Genomic DNA, 13,220 nt, shown 5'->3' on the forward strand with positions numbered 1-13,220 from the left:
ATGTGAATGTGACATTGTGAGTTACAAAGACTGGTAACAATTTGTGGAGCACACTAAGTATTACTGTTCTGTAGATACATACATGTGAAAGTGATATTGTGAGTTACAAGGAATAGTAACAATTTGTGGAATGTGGCAAGTATTACTGTTCTGTAAATACATATATGTACATACTTACATGTAAATGTGACATTGTGGGTTACAAGTAATAGTAACATTTGTGGAAGATGGTAAGTATTACTTTCCTGTAAATACATATGCATACATATTTACATGTGAATGCGACACTGTGAATTATAAGGAATAATAGATTTATAGAGCATGTTATTACTGATCTGATTCTTTAGAGCATGTTTATTTGTATGGCTCTGCCTGGGTCCTGTAGTCCTTTGGATCAGTCCACCAACACATACATAATTCTACAGTACATCTGCCTTTGTGCAACTCACCTCTTTTCATACACATATTGACAGACACACACATTCAGACACACTCACACATAGCCCCATCCAGATTCATATCCACCCACCCACAGACAGGCAGACAGTCACATGCACATTAATACATATGTGTACATGCACACACACACACACACACACACACACACACACACACACACACACACACACACACACACACACACACACACACACACACACACACATGCATGTAGGTAGCCCCTTACCATACTATTGAAAAAAAGAATGTCAGCACTGCTACTTGGTATCTTTGGATGTTGTGTGGTACTGGCATCAGACACAGTTTTCGGCAGAGACCTAGAGAGAAATGTTCCATAGCAATAGTACAAAAAGAAGATTACAAAACATTTACAAAGATTTACAAAGAATATCCAAAATGTTTAACAGTTGCCTACAATCACAATTTACAAAAAGAGAATGTAAATAGAAAACATTACATTTCCTAAGCCTTACTACAGACAGTAATATGAAACTCATTAGATACATAACTAAAACCACTGTGCTGTTTTCATTTGGTAGAAGTAAGACAAGGAGAAGATAACAGAAAAGAAACATTTGATTGATGGCATGAGAAACTAGCCAGGAGTATTACAGGAGCATAGCCATTGTTAAGTAAGGTATTCCTTTAAGAGTTGTTTGAAGCTATGACTATCTGTGTTTTTTTAGGATATTCTGGGGTATTAGGTTCCACTGTTTGGCTACTTTATAGTAGACGAGAGATTCACCAAAGTAATCATGGGATTTAGTTACCTTAAGTCTAAGTTTATCAAATGATCTAAGGGTCCTGGGGTTGATATTTAGTTGCAGTAGGTTAGAGAATGCAGGGAAATGTTCAGGTTTGTGGATAATGAGTGGGCAGTGGTGAGCTGACTGAGCAATAACAGATTGGGAAATTCAAACCAGTGTAGTTTTTGAAGAGCAAGGCAATGATGGGTCCTGTTGGGTACATTAGCAGCAAATTTTGCTATTTTATTATAGCAGAAATCAAGTAGATGTAAACAAGACATGCTCAGATTAGTGAAAATTTGAGAACAATAGAGGAGAGTAGATAGGTGTGATCTGGTTGTGGCTAGTCTGGCATTTTGAATGAGGTAAGGTTTGGCCCCTTATAGTGCATCACATTTGAATACAGGCATTCTCATCACAGAATTTAACTTGTGTTCAGGTAGCGCTAATTGTTCCTCTCATCTGTGACATATTTTGACATGCTGATCATTGATGCTTTGATAAACAAAAGGTTGAGAAATAAGTAGGGCTGTGTAAATACAAGACTCCTTTTCGAGGCATAGCTGATCATGTTGTGCTTTTATGACCTTTCAGAGGTACGCCACTATTGCTCTGTACACTGCTGTGGGATGATGTGATGAAAGCAAGTCCACGCATAAAAATCTATTATGAAAGGAAGCACAAAGGTCAAAATACAACAAACAGATTATACTGGCATATTTAACATAAGAATAACAGTTAATTTGTAAAAGACTAACAGAACTTTAAAATGTGAAGATCCAAACTGTAACCAGTTTACTACACAAATGGTAGTCCTATAAATAAAGGCTTACCTTATGTATTTGCTTTATTGCACAGTATGTTTTTTACATAATGCACAAGATCATTTCCAGCTTGCATGTAAGAGCATTTGTGTTTACTGCTGAGATGCAGGGCAGGTATGCAGTCAGTTAGGTTGTGGCTACAGAGATTCAGAAGTGCCTTAATGGCAAGAAAGAAACTGAAAAATCTCTGTATCCAGGGTGTACCTTTCAAGTGCCCCTGGCTTTCAAGGGACATCCCTGATTTTTGGATCAGAAGCTTGCTGTTTACCTCATACATTTCTTGATTTTCTGACAAAATGGTAAATCATTTCACGTTTGGTATTACATTTACTGAATTTATTCTTCATGAACATGAAAAACCCATTAATATAAATTTTATTATTTTGTTAACTTTCTGAATGAGCAGTGTTATTATTTAAAACATATCTCTGATTGTGGACATTTGGTGTTCTCTCTAATTCTGGACATAAGAGGTTTAGAGTTATGGTGAATTTTATGTAAAAATAACTAGTTTCAAACTCAAGTGAGTAAAACTTGAAGGATGTCTGTTTTATTTTGTATTTTGCTGTGTTTTGCCAGAGGACAGACATAGCCTGCAATAATGCAATTGGAGAGCACTGACGGTCCACAATCAAGTATCATAAGATTCAATGTTGTCTGTTTTTGTCCAATTCAGGATATGGCACCTTCTACCAGAGTCTCGAATCCTAGAGCTCTGACTCCTCCCTTACCCACAATTACCTTCTTCTGTCTGATTTAACTCAGATCTCAACTGCCTCCTGTTCATCCAGTCATGTTTTCCGAGTGCTTTTCAAGCGGCCACAATAAGTGAAAGCAAAATTAGTTCAATCTGTTGTCCTCCCTTTATCTTAAAGTACTTAGCTTAGTGTAGTTAGTTTGTAGGTAACATTTTGTAGGTGAAATCTTTTACTTGTAGAACATTCCAGTAGTAGTAGTAGTGCTGTCTTAAACTTACATATTAGTGATAGTTCACCTGTTAGTCCTACTGTTGTATAGATATTTTTTCTTATATACATATCATTTATATGTATAATATTTAGAATAAGGCTAGCCTTACAGTTATATAGTTTTAGATACTTTTTTGTTTGCATTCTTCTTTCTACTGTCTGAAAAAAACATTAGGGTTTAAAAAGTATTCAGCCTGTGGACACAAAATCCCTCATCAAGACCCCCACTCCATTTGTGTCTATTGTTTGGGTGCTTCTCACCTTCATACTAATTATGATATCTGTGCTGCTTTGGATCTAATGCCCCACAAGGCAAGAGAGAAAAAACAATACTTAAAGGCTTGCTTCCTCCTCAGACAGGATCTTTCAGAATGTTGTCAGAAGCTAGACAACTCTCTGCATCTCCCAATTCAGAAAAGAGAAATGAGACAGACCTAAAGAAAAATATTGAGAAAAATCAGTAGAGAAAATAATTAATGAGAAGAGAGTAGAAGAGAGAACAGCAATGAAATTTAGAAAAAGGTCTGTGGATTCAACCAGTCTACCAGGTCCAGCAGCTAAGGCTGTGAGGTAGTCATTTCCATCTGCAACCCGAACCCAACATCCCTCACCTACAGCAACTTCTTCCCCAGAAGCAGTAAACCCTAGATTACATTATCTAATACTACAACACAAGCTACCATTGAGATATGCATGTGTAGTTTCATTGTAAAGGTCTGGATGTTCCACCAGAAAATCTCACCGAGATAGACATTGACAAGATGATGAGAAAATTCTTCATGATACATTCAGTTGGGGTCATCCTGGCACCATCCTCTAGAGGAGGGCTGGGAATGGCTTCACTGTCCCTGTTGCACTTCATTCCAATATTGGCTGCCTTGAACCCAGCATATATGGGTCCAAACCCTTCTGGTGCACTTCTGTGTGATGCAATAGCCCCAGAGATTTCAGCATCAACTTCTTCTCTTAATATATTGACTCTGACATTTTCAGGTTGGGAAGAGTTCCAGAGCTGAAGTATCAGGGTCAGAACACTGATGGTATAGCCAACAACAATGTTTTCAGAGCTGTTACCTCCTCTCAATATTCTGACACTGGATATCTCAGATCTGAGGTCCTTCTTAGAAGCAATCTCCACTGGTGTCAGTAACTGTCTGAATGGGCTAACAGATGAAGTATTTCCTTGGCTCCAATGGCAGAGTTGATTTTTGAGGATGTGGAAAGGGCATTGGCTGGTCTAAGAAGGCAAGTATGTGCACTGAGTTTGGATCTGTACCAACTCCTAATTAATCCTGTGCCTGGTTCTTCTCATTTGAATCAACAAGGGCAGACAGAGCCTCCAGGCTTCAAGGCAGCTTGACGTTTAAGCTCCCTGTCTAATTCAGTCGTGTCCCCATCAGAGCTCTAGAGACATGTTTAATGAAAATGGACATGTAACTGGATGCACACAGACTCCTTGCCTAAGTCTGTCACTCATCATCATCATCAACCCACTTTCTCCTATTTTTCCTTCATAGGGTCGAGGTGCCATGTTAACTGTCACCATCTCTCTCCATTCAATGCTACACTCCTGTCTTATTTGACTTTCATGCCTGACAGTTGCAGATCTTCTCTCATACGATCCATCCACCTCTTTGTTGTATGCCCTCATTTCCTCTTACCTTCTGACTGGCTGTTCCAAATCTTCTTCACCAGATTGGTTTCTGATTTTCTACATATGTTTCTGTTCTCTTTGATCTTTTGTGCAATTGGAGCTACTTTGACTTCTGCTCTTATGTCCTCGTTTCTTCATCTGTCCCATGTTGTGCACCCTACCACCAGTCACAGGCACTTATTTCCATGACCTCTAGCCTCTTCCTCATTTGCTGTGTCTTTACTGCCCAGGTTTCTGTACCATATATTAGTACTGGGCACACAACTGGTTTGTACACATTACTTTTCAGCTTCTTTGGCATTCTTCTGTCATATACTACACCTGACACTGTATGCCAGTTGGCTGCATCCCCTCTGATTCTTGCTTTGACCTCTTAATTCAGACTCCATTTCTCCTCAACCACCCCTCCCAGATACTTGAAGCTATGTAGCTGTTCCACTGTCTTCCCTTCTGTCTCAATTCTCATCTTCTTCTGATTTCACAAATTGGATGCTATTACCATTGTCTTATCTGTGCTTAGTTTCATCCCATCTGCCTTCAATTTTGTGTTCCATTCCCCCAAAGTTCTTGTTCAGAGTCTGTCTGTAATGCCACATCATCTGGATACAACAACTTTGTTGATCTATCCCCTCCAACCTGTTTACTAATGTAGTCCATCACCATTATGAACAGCAGTGGGCTCACAGCTGAACACTGGTGTACATCCTCTCCAACTGGCACCCCCTCTCTGAGACCGAACACTGTTCATACTTGAGTCATTTGGTCCTTCTACATAGCTTGCACTAATTCTACCAATGTTTCTGGGACTTCAAACCACCACAGTACCACCCAAAGCAGCTTTCTATGGACTTTGTCATATGCTTTCTCCAAATCTAGGAATGCCCAGTTGGACTCTCTTCTTATCTCTAGCTTCTTCTCAACTGTCTGTCTCACTGAAAACATCAGGTCATTTGTGCTGCATCCTGATCTGAATCTGAACTGCTTACCTCCCATCTCACTTTCTACTACTGTACGTATTCATTTAACAATCACCCTCTTCAAAACTTCCATACAATGTGACAGGAGTTTGATACATCTGTACTACCCACAATTGTGAATGTCCTCTTTGTTCTTGAACACTGGTACCAGAATGCTTTTTCTCCAGTCATCTGGGATATGCCTTTTCTCCACACTGCTATGATTACCCTGAAGATCCATTTCCCCCTTTTCTCACCCAGCATCTTTATCATATCTGCACTGACCTCATCTGAGCCTGCTGCCGTCCTTGACTTCATTTTCCTTAGTGTAATTTTTACTTCTTCTAAGGTGAGCTCCTCTTCTTCTCTCATTGTAGGCTGTGTCTGTGGCAGTACAGCTTCTGTGGGGTTTTCTTCATTCAGAAGCTGCTGGAAGTACTCCTTTCATCTGCACTGGATATTCTGAAGACTGGTAAGCAGGTTGTTGCTTGCATCACTTATGAAGGGTGTCTAACTATCTTCTTTATCTTTCTGTCTTTGCCTTGCAACCTGATATAATTTCTCTGTGCCACATACTGTGTCCCTTTGCAGAAGCTGGTAGAGTGCCTCTGATGCCTTATTCTTTGCTATTCCAACTCTTTTTAGAGCTTCTTTGTTAGCAAACCAATATTCCTTCCTAGCCTGGTACATCTTTTGTGTCCCCCACTTTTTTATGGACTTCTTCTCTTTTGACTTCCTGGACTTCTGCATTCCACCACCAGCTTTCCTTATGTACCTTATTTCCATACCTTGCTGAGTCCCATATCTGCTCTGTAGTCATCACACCTGCTGTATGGCGGTGCTGCCATTCTTCTTCAACTCCACCTATTTCTGTCTCTTCTTGGGATGCTTGAGCCCTGAGTAATTGCTTGATCTGTTGTACTTTCTCTCCAGGCAACTTACAGGTGTTCAGCCTGGTCTCTATTGACTTTATAGTCTTCTCTGACCACTGATTGCAGCTGATTGTGGCAAATAGTGGTTTATCCTGCGGGCCGACTGTTTCACTGGGGATGACTTTGCAATCACTGATTCTACCTGAGTGCCCTTTCTTTACTAGGAGGAAGTCTACATGAGTTGCATGTTGGCCACTCTTGTATGTGACTTTGTGGCTGTCTCTCTTTTTGAACCATGTGCCATGTGATGGCTACTTTCAAGCCATTTGCCAGACAGATGTCTAGAATGGCCTTTTCTTCTTTATTCCTGTTGGCCCACCCATGTGGACCAAAGCAGTCCTCATATCCTGTTTTTTCTGTCCCAATATATGCATTCAAATCACCCATGATCAACATAAATTCATGCTGTCCTGTTTTATGTAATAGGTCCTCTAACTGCTGTAAGAATGCAGTATTTTACTCGCTATCAAGACACTACTGTAGGGCATAGGCTGAAATTATGTGTACTGTTCTGCCATTACACTGGAGTCTGATTGCCATGAATCTGCCACTAATTCTGATGGCATCTCTAATTGCCTTCTGAAGTATCTCTCATCACATTTCCAATGCCATTTCTAGCCTGTCCAGCTGAGTAGTAGACTCTGGTCCTAAGCCAAGTGGCTTTGCTGCACTGCTCTTTCATCTTGTCTGTTGGATACATAGGATGTCCAGCCGTCTCTGTACCATTATGTCAGTGAACCTTCAATGAGTGTAGCAATTCTTAGCTCATGTTTGTTGGGCTGATTGGTTTTACATTCAGCTTTCACTTAACAGAGCTATCCCAGGTAACCAAGGCTGGACTACTGGACACTGGAATCTGATCAAAGAGGTATCCAAGTCTCTTTTGGGTAACTTACCATTGGATGTCTAAAAAAGCAGTCGATGCTGAAATGTCTACTCTGTATGTCTTTCTGGATGTGTATCTGGATGTACTTCCAGTGTTGCCATGCAAATGCCATTGAATGCTGCAGATGGCACAACAAGACCAGCTGATACAGGTTATAACATGTGTTGTCATGTCTGGATATTGGTATGCAACTTTGTAGAAAGCTTCAAAGTATCCTTAATTAATTCCCCTTTTGGTGGTTCCACTCTCTTTGAAACTAAGGTAAATGAAATGCTTACCAGGACCAAACAAGATGGTAAGATACAGTCTGTCATAGGAATCCATTTTTCTACTCTACAAATATACTTTTCCAGGAAACAAAGCGGAGATATAAAAATGTGGCTCAAAAAAAATCACAGGGTTTAGACCATAAGACTCCTGAAGATAAACCTCCCAAGGCAGAGGTGGAGGGAATTTGAATGTGCATCACCCAAGAGGTGTAAGCAGACCACAGAACCAGTGTTTCTGTAACCCCTTCACTGAGGAACTCAACCAGCATCCCCGAACAGTTGCCTGGCTGCTACACTCTGGAGGCAGTTAGGGAATGTTTAACCTTACACCCTGTTGCCTGGCAAACCAAAACTTCCAATTCAGGGGTGTTAAGGATAATAAGGATAATTACCAGAGACTATACCATACCCTTTTTGTTTTTCCCAAAGAAAAGGCTGAAGATTCCAGATACTCCACCTGATCAGTTGAAATCCACAGCAATAGAAGTGTTAAAGTTCATTTATTTATTTTATTTTATTTTACATTTGTTAACTGGAAAAGTCCAACTAGACATAAGTATTTTTTCAGCGGAGGCCCCGGGAGAAAAGCTCCACATAATTGAAAAAGTAAAAGCATTCATGTAAAAGTTAAAATAATTACATGATGAAATAAAAACATTCACATGAAAGTTAAAACATTTGAGCAAGGACAAGGACTTGGGCAAAGGAGCAAGTACATTATATGCGATCATGAAGTAAGAGTAAACTTTTGCATAAATAGGCTAAGTTCCATTCAGCTTATAAGCACGCTAATTTCATACAAATTACAAATAGTGGAGTTATATTTGAGCTGCCAATATTAAAGTTTCATAAATTGTGAGAGATTTATATTCAGTTCAATAACCAAGGAAACAGAGAAGGGAAAAGTACTTAAAAGTGTAGTGGGGAGGACTGTTAATTTATTTTCTAATCAAAAGAGTCATTCAACGGGTCCCCAAAGACCAGTTAGAATCTGGAGTCTATCCCAGGTTCTTCTTACTTCAAAAGAAGACAGGGGACCTCAGAACAATATTGGATCTCAACATCTGAATTAATTTGCCAAACAGACAAAATTCTGTATGGTCATGGTAGAGTCCATTCTGCTTCTATTGGCAGGAAGGCTTGAGAAAGGATGATTGGATGTGCTCTGTAGATCTTCAGAACACTTACTACCACATAAAGATTCAAAGGAAATCCAGGAGATTCCAACATTTCTGGCTGGGAGCCAATCACTACCAATTCAAAGCACTGCTGTTCAGTCTCACCATAGCCCCCTAGGTTTTTACCAAGATTATGGCAGTGGTGGCAGCTCATCTACAACTGCAGGGGATCCAAGTCTTCCCATATTTAGACAATTGGCTCCTATCTGCTGCTTCCAGTGATCTACTACTACAGCATCATGTTTTTTTTTCTTCTCAGTCTTACAGACCACTTAGGGACAATAATCAATCAAATTAAGAGCACATTGCCATCCACAAAACAAATAGAATTCATTGGATTTTTCAAAATCAATCTTCAAAGAGAATGGAAAGTTGAAAACATATGACATTTTTCCTAAATCTTTCCAAGCAATCATAGTGTAGACAACATGCATTTCTCAAATTTTCCAATATAGGCCTTCTATGCCTCTCTATAGCTACTTGTGTAAATATATTGGTAACTGTATAGTTATTCATTCTCATATATATGAGACTGATTATATATAGTTTGTTTTCTTAGCATCGTGGACTGAAACTAAGTTGCCAAAAATGCATTACTGTATCCTTTGGGAAGTCATTTACCCCAGGAAACAACCACATTGACAATATACTCCTAAGAGTTGAGCCAGTTGTTTATGATTTAGGAACCTATATGGACAGTGATCTATGACCAACACGTGTCTTTTGTTGTGAGAAAGTCCTTCTGCATTGAACAACTTATAAACAAAGGGGATGTGCCTAGATCTAGTGATGTCATTGTCCCCCTTTACACAGCTCTCATTAGGCCACTTATTAAATATAATGCCCCCTTTGGCATGTATCTGTCCAGACATATGCAACAACTGGAATGCCCACAGAGATGCCTTACTAAAAGTTTATAAGACCTAAATAATACGTCCTATATGGACTGACTATACTCTGCATCCTACAGGCTAAGTGTTGACCAGTGCCTGGCATACAAGGCATCTTCAAACCCATTACTGATGGATTTACTGAACATCAGCAAGTCAAGTGGCATCAAAAATAGTCAGTCTAGTGATGCAAACCTCTTCTGCAACATCAACAAAACTGTTTTGATGGATAGGTATATATCACAGAGATACTGCAGTTATGGAACAAACCTCCTCATCCACATAAAACAAAGTTCATCCCCATCCATCCATCCATCCATCCATCCATCCATCCATCCATCCATCCATCCATCCATCCACAATCACTTTTCCCCATTTATGCACATGAGGTTGGAGTGTCACTTCAACAGTGAAAATCATCTAGAGCCAAGTTTTACAACACGGGGTTTCTAGCCCTGTCACAGTAGTTCTTCCACGCCAGACACTTGCACGCACACTCACACCTTTGGTCAGTTTAGAGTATCCAATCCAACTACTGCATGTATTTGGATATTCAAGCGCAATTTAGATCTAAGAATGAGTACCAGAAAATTTACCCTAGGACTGCCTGCTGTACTACTAATGGACAGAGGCAGCAACTAAGTACTTTATCCATGCAAAGGTCCCCTCAGATTATATATTATATGATCCCTGTCATTCTCATTAGAGGTAATATATAATTACTGACCACTGGATGGCTAAGGCCAGTCTGTAACCAAAAGGATATGTCATTTTGAGCACAGAGAGGGAAATTGGCTTGGCTTAAAATGGCCCACAAGGGCAACTAGCTGACTACTCATCTATGAATCTAGGAACATACAAAAAAGAGGGTGTGTACTATTTTAAGGCTGCACGTTATTAAAGACTTGATGTTGGGAGAGGGGCTGCAGGAAGCAACTGAATGTGTAGGGCTAACCAGACTGGTTCAAGCTATATTACAGCATGTTAGTAACCCTTTACCTGTGAATACCAAGTCATTTTCAACCACAGACTGCAGTGTTGTACAAGTGTAAGCAGAAGCCCAGCATGACACTTAACAATTATTTAATGGAAATAATGATTCACATTGAGACACACCATCTCCATTTAAAACAAATAGCAAATGTCAAAAATCAAAAATTAAGAGAAATAGGTCTCAGAGTTAGAGTAATCAGGAGCTCTATACAGTAATTGTGTGAAAAGTGATCTTTTCAGAGAGAGGTTTATAATACAGCTTTCTGTTACAGTATTATTCATTGTATAGCAAATCTATATGATTTTAGGTCAGAAGGTCTAGGTGTAGTCTACAGGAAAATTAAACCACATCTAGAACAAAAACCTGGATGTAGCACTATCTGAATCATAACCTCATTACTGTTTTAACCTAAATCTGCAAGGCTGTTTAAACACTGATATTGCTTAAATCAGAACACTGGTAGTCGAGTGTGCATGGTCAAGCATATCTAAATATGACACTGAAAATCTTTGATCAGAGTAAAAATCTAAGTTTAATATTGTAGTATTAATTTTCTAGGAGTTAATGCAATCTTGATGTGCTTGGGGAGGTGATGAAGCCTCCCACAGAAACATATTATAGGTTCAAAGATTAATACTAGACCATTAATCCAAACATCCATTAGTATCCAAGCCACAATGTCCAAAATCATGGTTAGGCATTGACATGACTGACTTATACATTGTTTCAATCCCTTTCAGTGAGGGTTTGAGAAGCCAGACCCAATGTTTAGTTATGACTGCTTTGTGTGAGATGTGGAGTGTAGTAGCTACAGTTTAGGTTAGTTTTAGTTACACAAATGTTATTGCTTTCTTTAATGTGTCATTATTTGCAGGATGAGGTCGGTGTTTCTATTATGGAGTTTGTCATTAACTGTATTTTGGTTTGAGGTTTTTCTGAGTCTTGTCTGTCTGGTTTCATTTTTTTCTGTATAATTTTAGTTAATTCAATGCCACTGTGATATACTGTTATGACAATCAATATTATGTACATTCTCTCTTCCTGAGAAATGCATAAATTACTTCATGAAATAGTCAAATGTAAACCAACTGCATATTAACCAGAGGATGTTTTGTGAAGGTACTTACAATGAACTAATCAAATCCATATGAGTTTACTACTGAGACATTATATTTGTTCCCACTTTCTATTACTCTTTTGCATTTCCGCAGTACCGTTGTTTTAATATGAGAGTTTGTGAACCCACTTTATCAGCTCTTGAGATTTACTGCATTGTAACAAAGTGTCACAAATAATATTTGTTTCTCAGATATCTACCAGCTGGAGGCTGTTCACTTTTAAAAAAGATTTGTTTCTTAATGACATTTTTGTTTGGAGCATGGGGGGCAACTCTAGGGTAGAGTGGAGTGATTTTGCTCATTACTCTGAACTAGTGTGCCTGAATATGTACAGCAAAAACTGTAAAAGGCCTATCCCACCCATCCATCTCAGGGTCTTGACAAGCTTTATAGAGGAGCTATTGAACGTATGGTCTGTAGCCCCCCCCCCCCCACACACTTCCATACCTCACACTACTATATGATATGTAATAACTATATAGTTCTTGATCTGTACTTTTTTTTTCACAGTAGTCTTTTGTCTTTTCCCGGTTAGGGGTCGCCACAGCAGAACTCCTGTCCACTAATGATTGGTAGTGGATTTTTACGGTGCCAAGTTGCCAGCCCAACACCCAACCTTCAAAGGAGGCACGCCATTCATGCACTCACCTACCTGCATGTCTTTAGTGTCACTTGACCATGGGGAGGACATGCAGACTCCACACAGAAGGTGCTCCAGCTGAGAATCGAACAGGAGAACCTCTTGGCGACAATGCTAACTGCTGCACCACCGTGGCCTAACTTTTTATTCCTGGCAATATGAAGATTTCTCAACAATCATAATATCAATGAATATAAATCTTTAAGTGTTGACAGTCTCTTTGCATCACCTTCTCCATTCCTTTATTTTCAAAATTTTGGTTGGTGGTCTGCAAAACTGTTGCTGTGTTAATGGTGCATAAGTAATTCAAAGAGAACTTAGTCTACTTTCTGGCTAAGTATTCCTTTAGCATTTCTTTTAAGAGCTTTTAGGTTATTACAGCTTTGTTTTCCAGATTTTCTACTCCCAGGAAGCAATGAACCTTTATTTGTTTCTCCACAGTTAATTAAAAATCAGTAGAAAACTGCATCTCAAAACGCTAGGAATATCAAAAATCTGATTTTACTTAAATAAACCATACATTGTCTGAATCCTGAAGCCTTAGATGATACTCAGAAATAAATTTATTCCAGGCAATGACAAAAGCATTAACCCTTCAGTGGCAAAAAATCGGAAGGCTGGTAGATTGGAACTTTTCTCCTTGTATCTTGTTGAACCACATGCTTCTTAACTGTGATTTTATTGAACTAGTCTAATCATGACACAA

This window comes from Protopterus annectens, chromosome 12.part0, assembly GCF_019279795.1.
Source record: "Protopterus annectens isolate FY-2018-M chromosome 12.part0, PAN1.0, whole genome shotgun sequence".
In the NCBI taxonomy this organism is placed as follows: Eukaryota; Metazoa; Chordata; order Ceratodontiformes; family Protopteridae; genus Protopterus; species Protopterus annectens.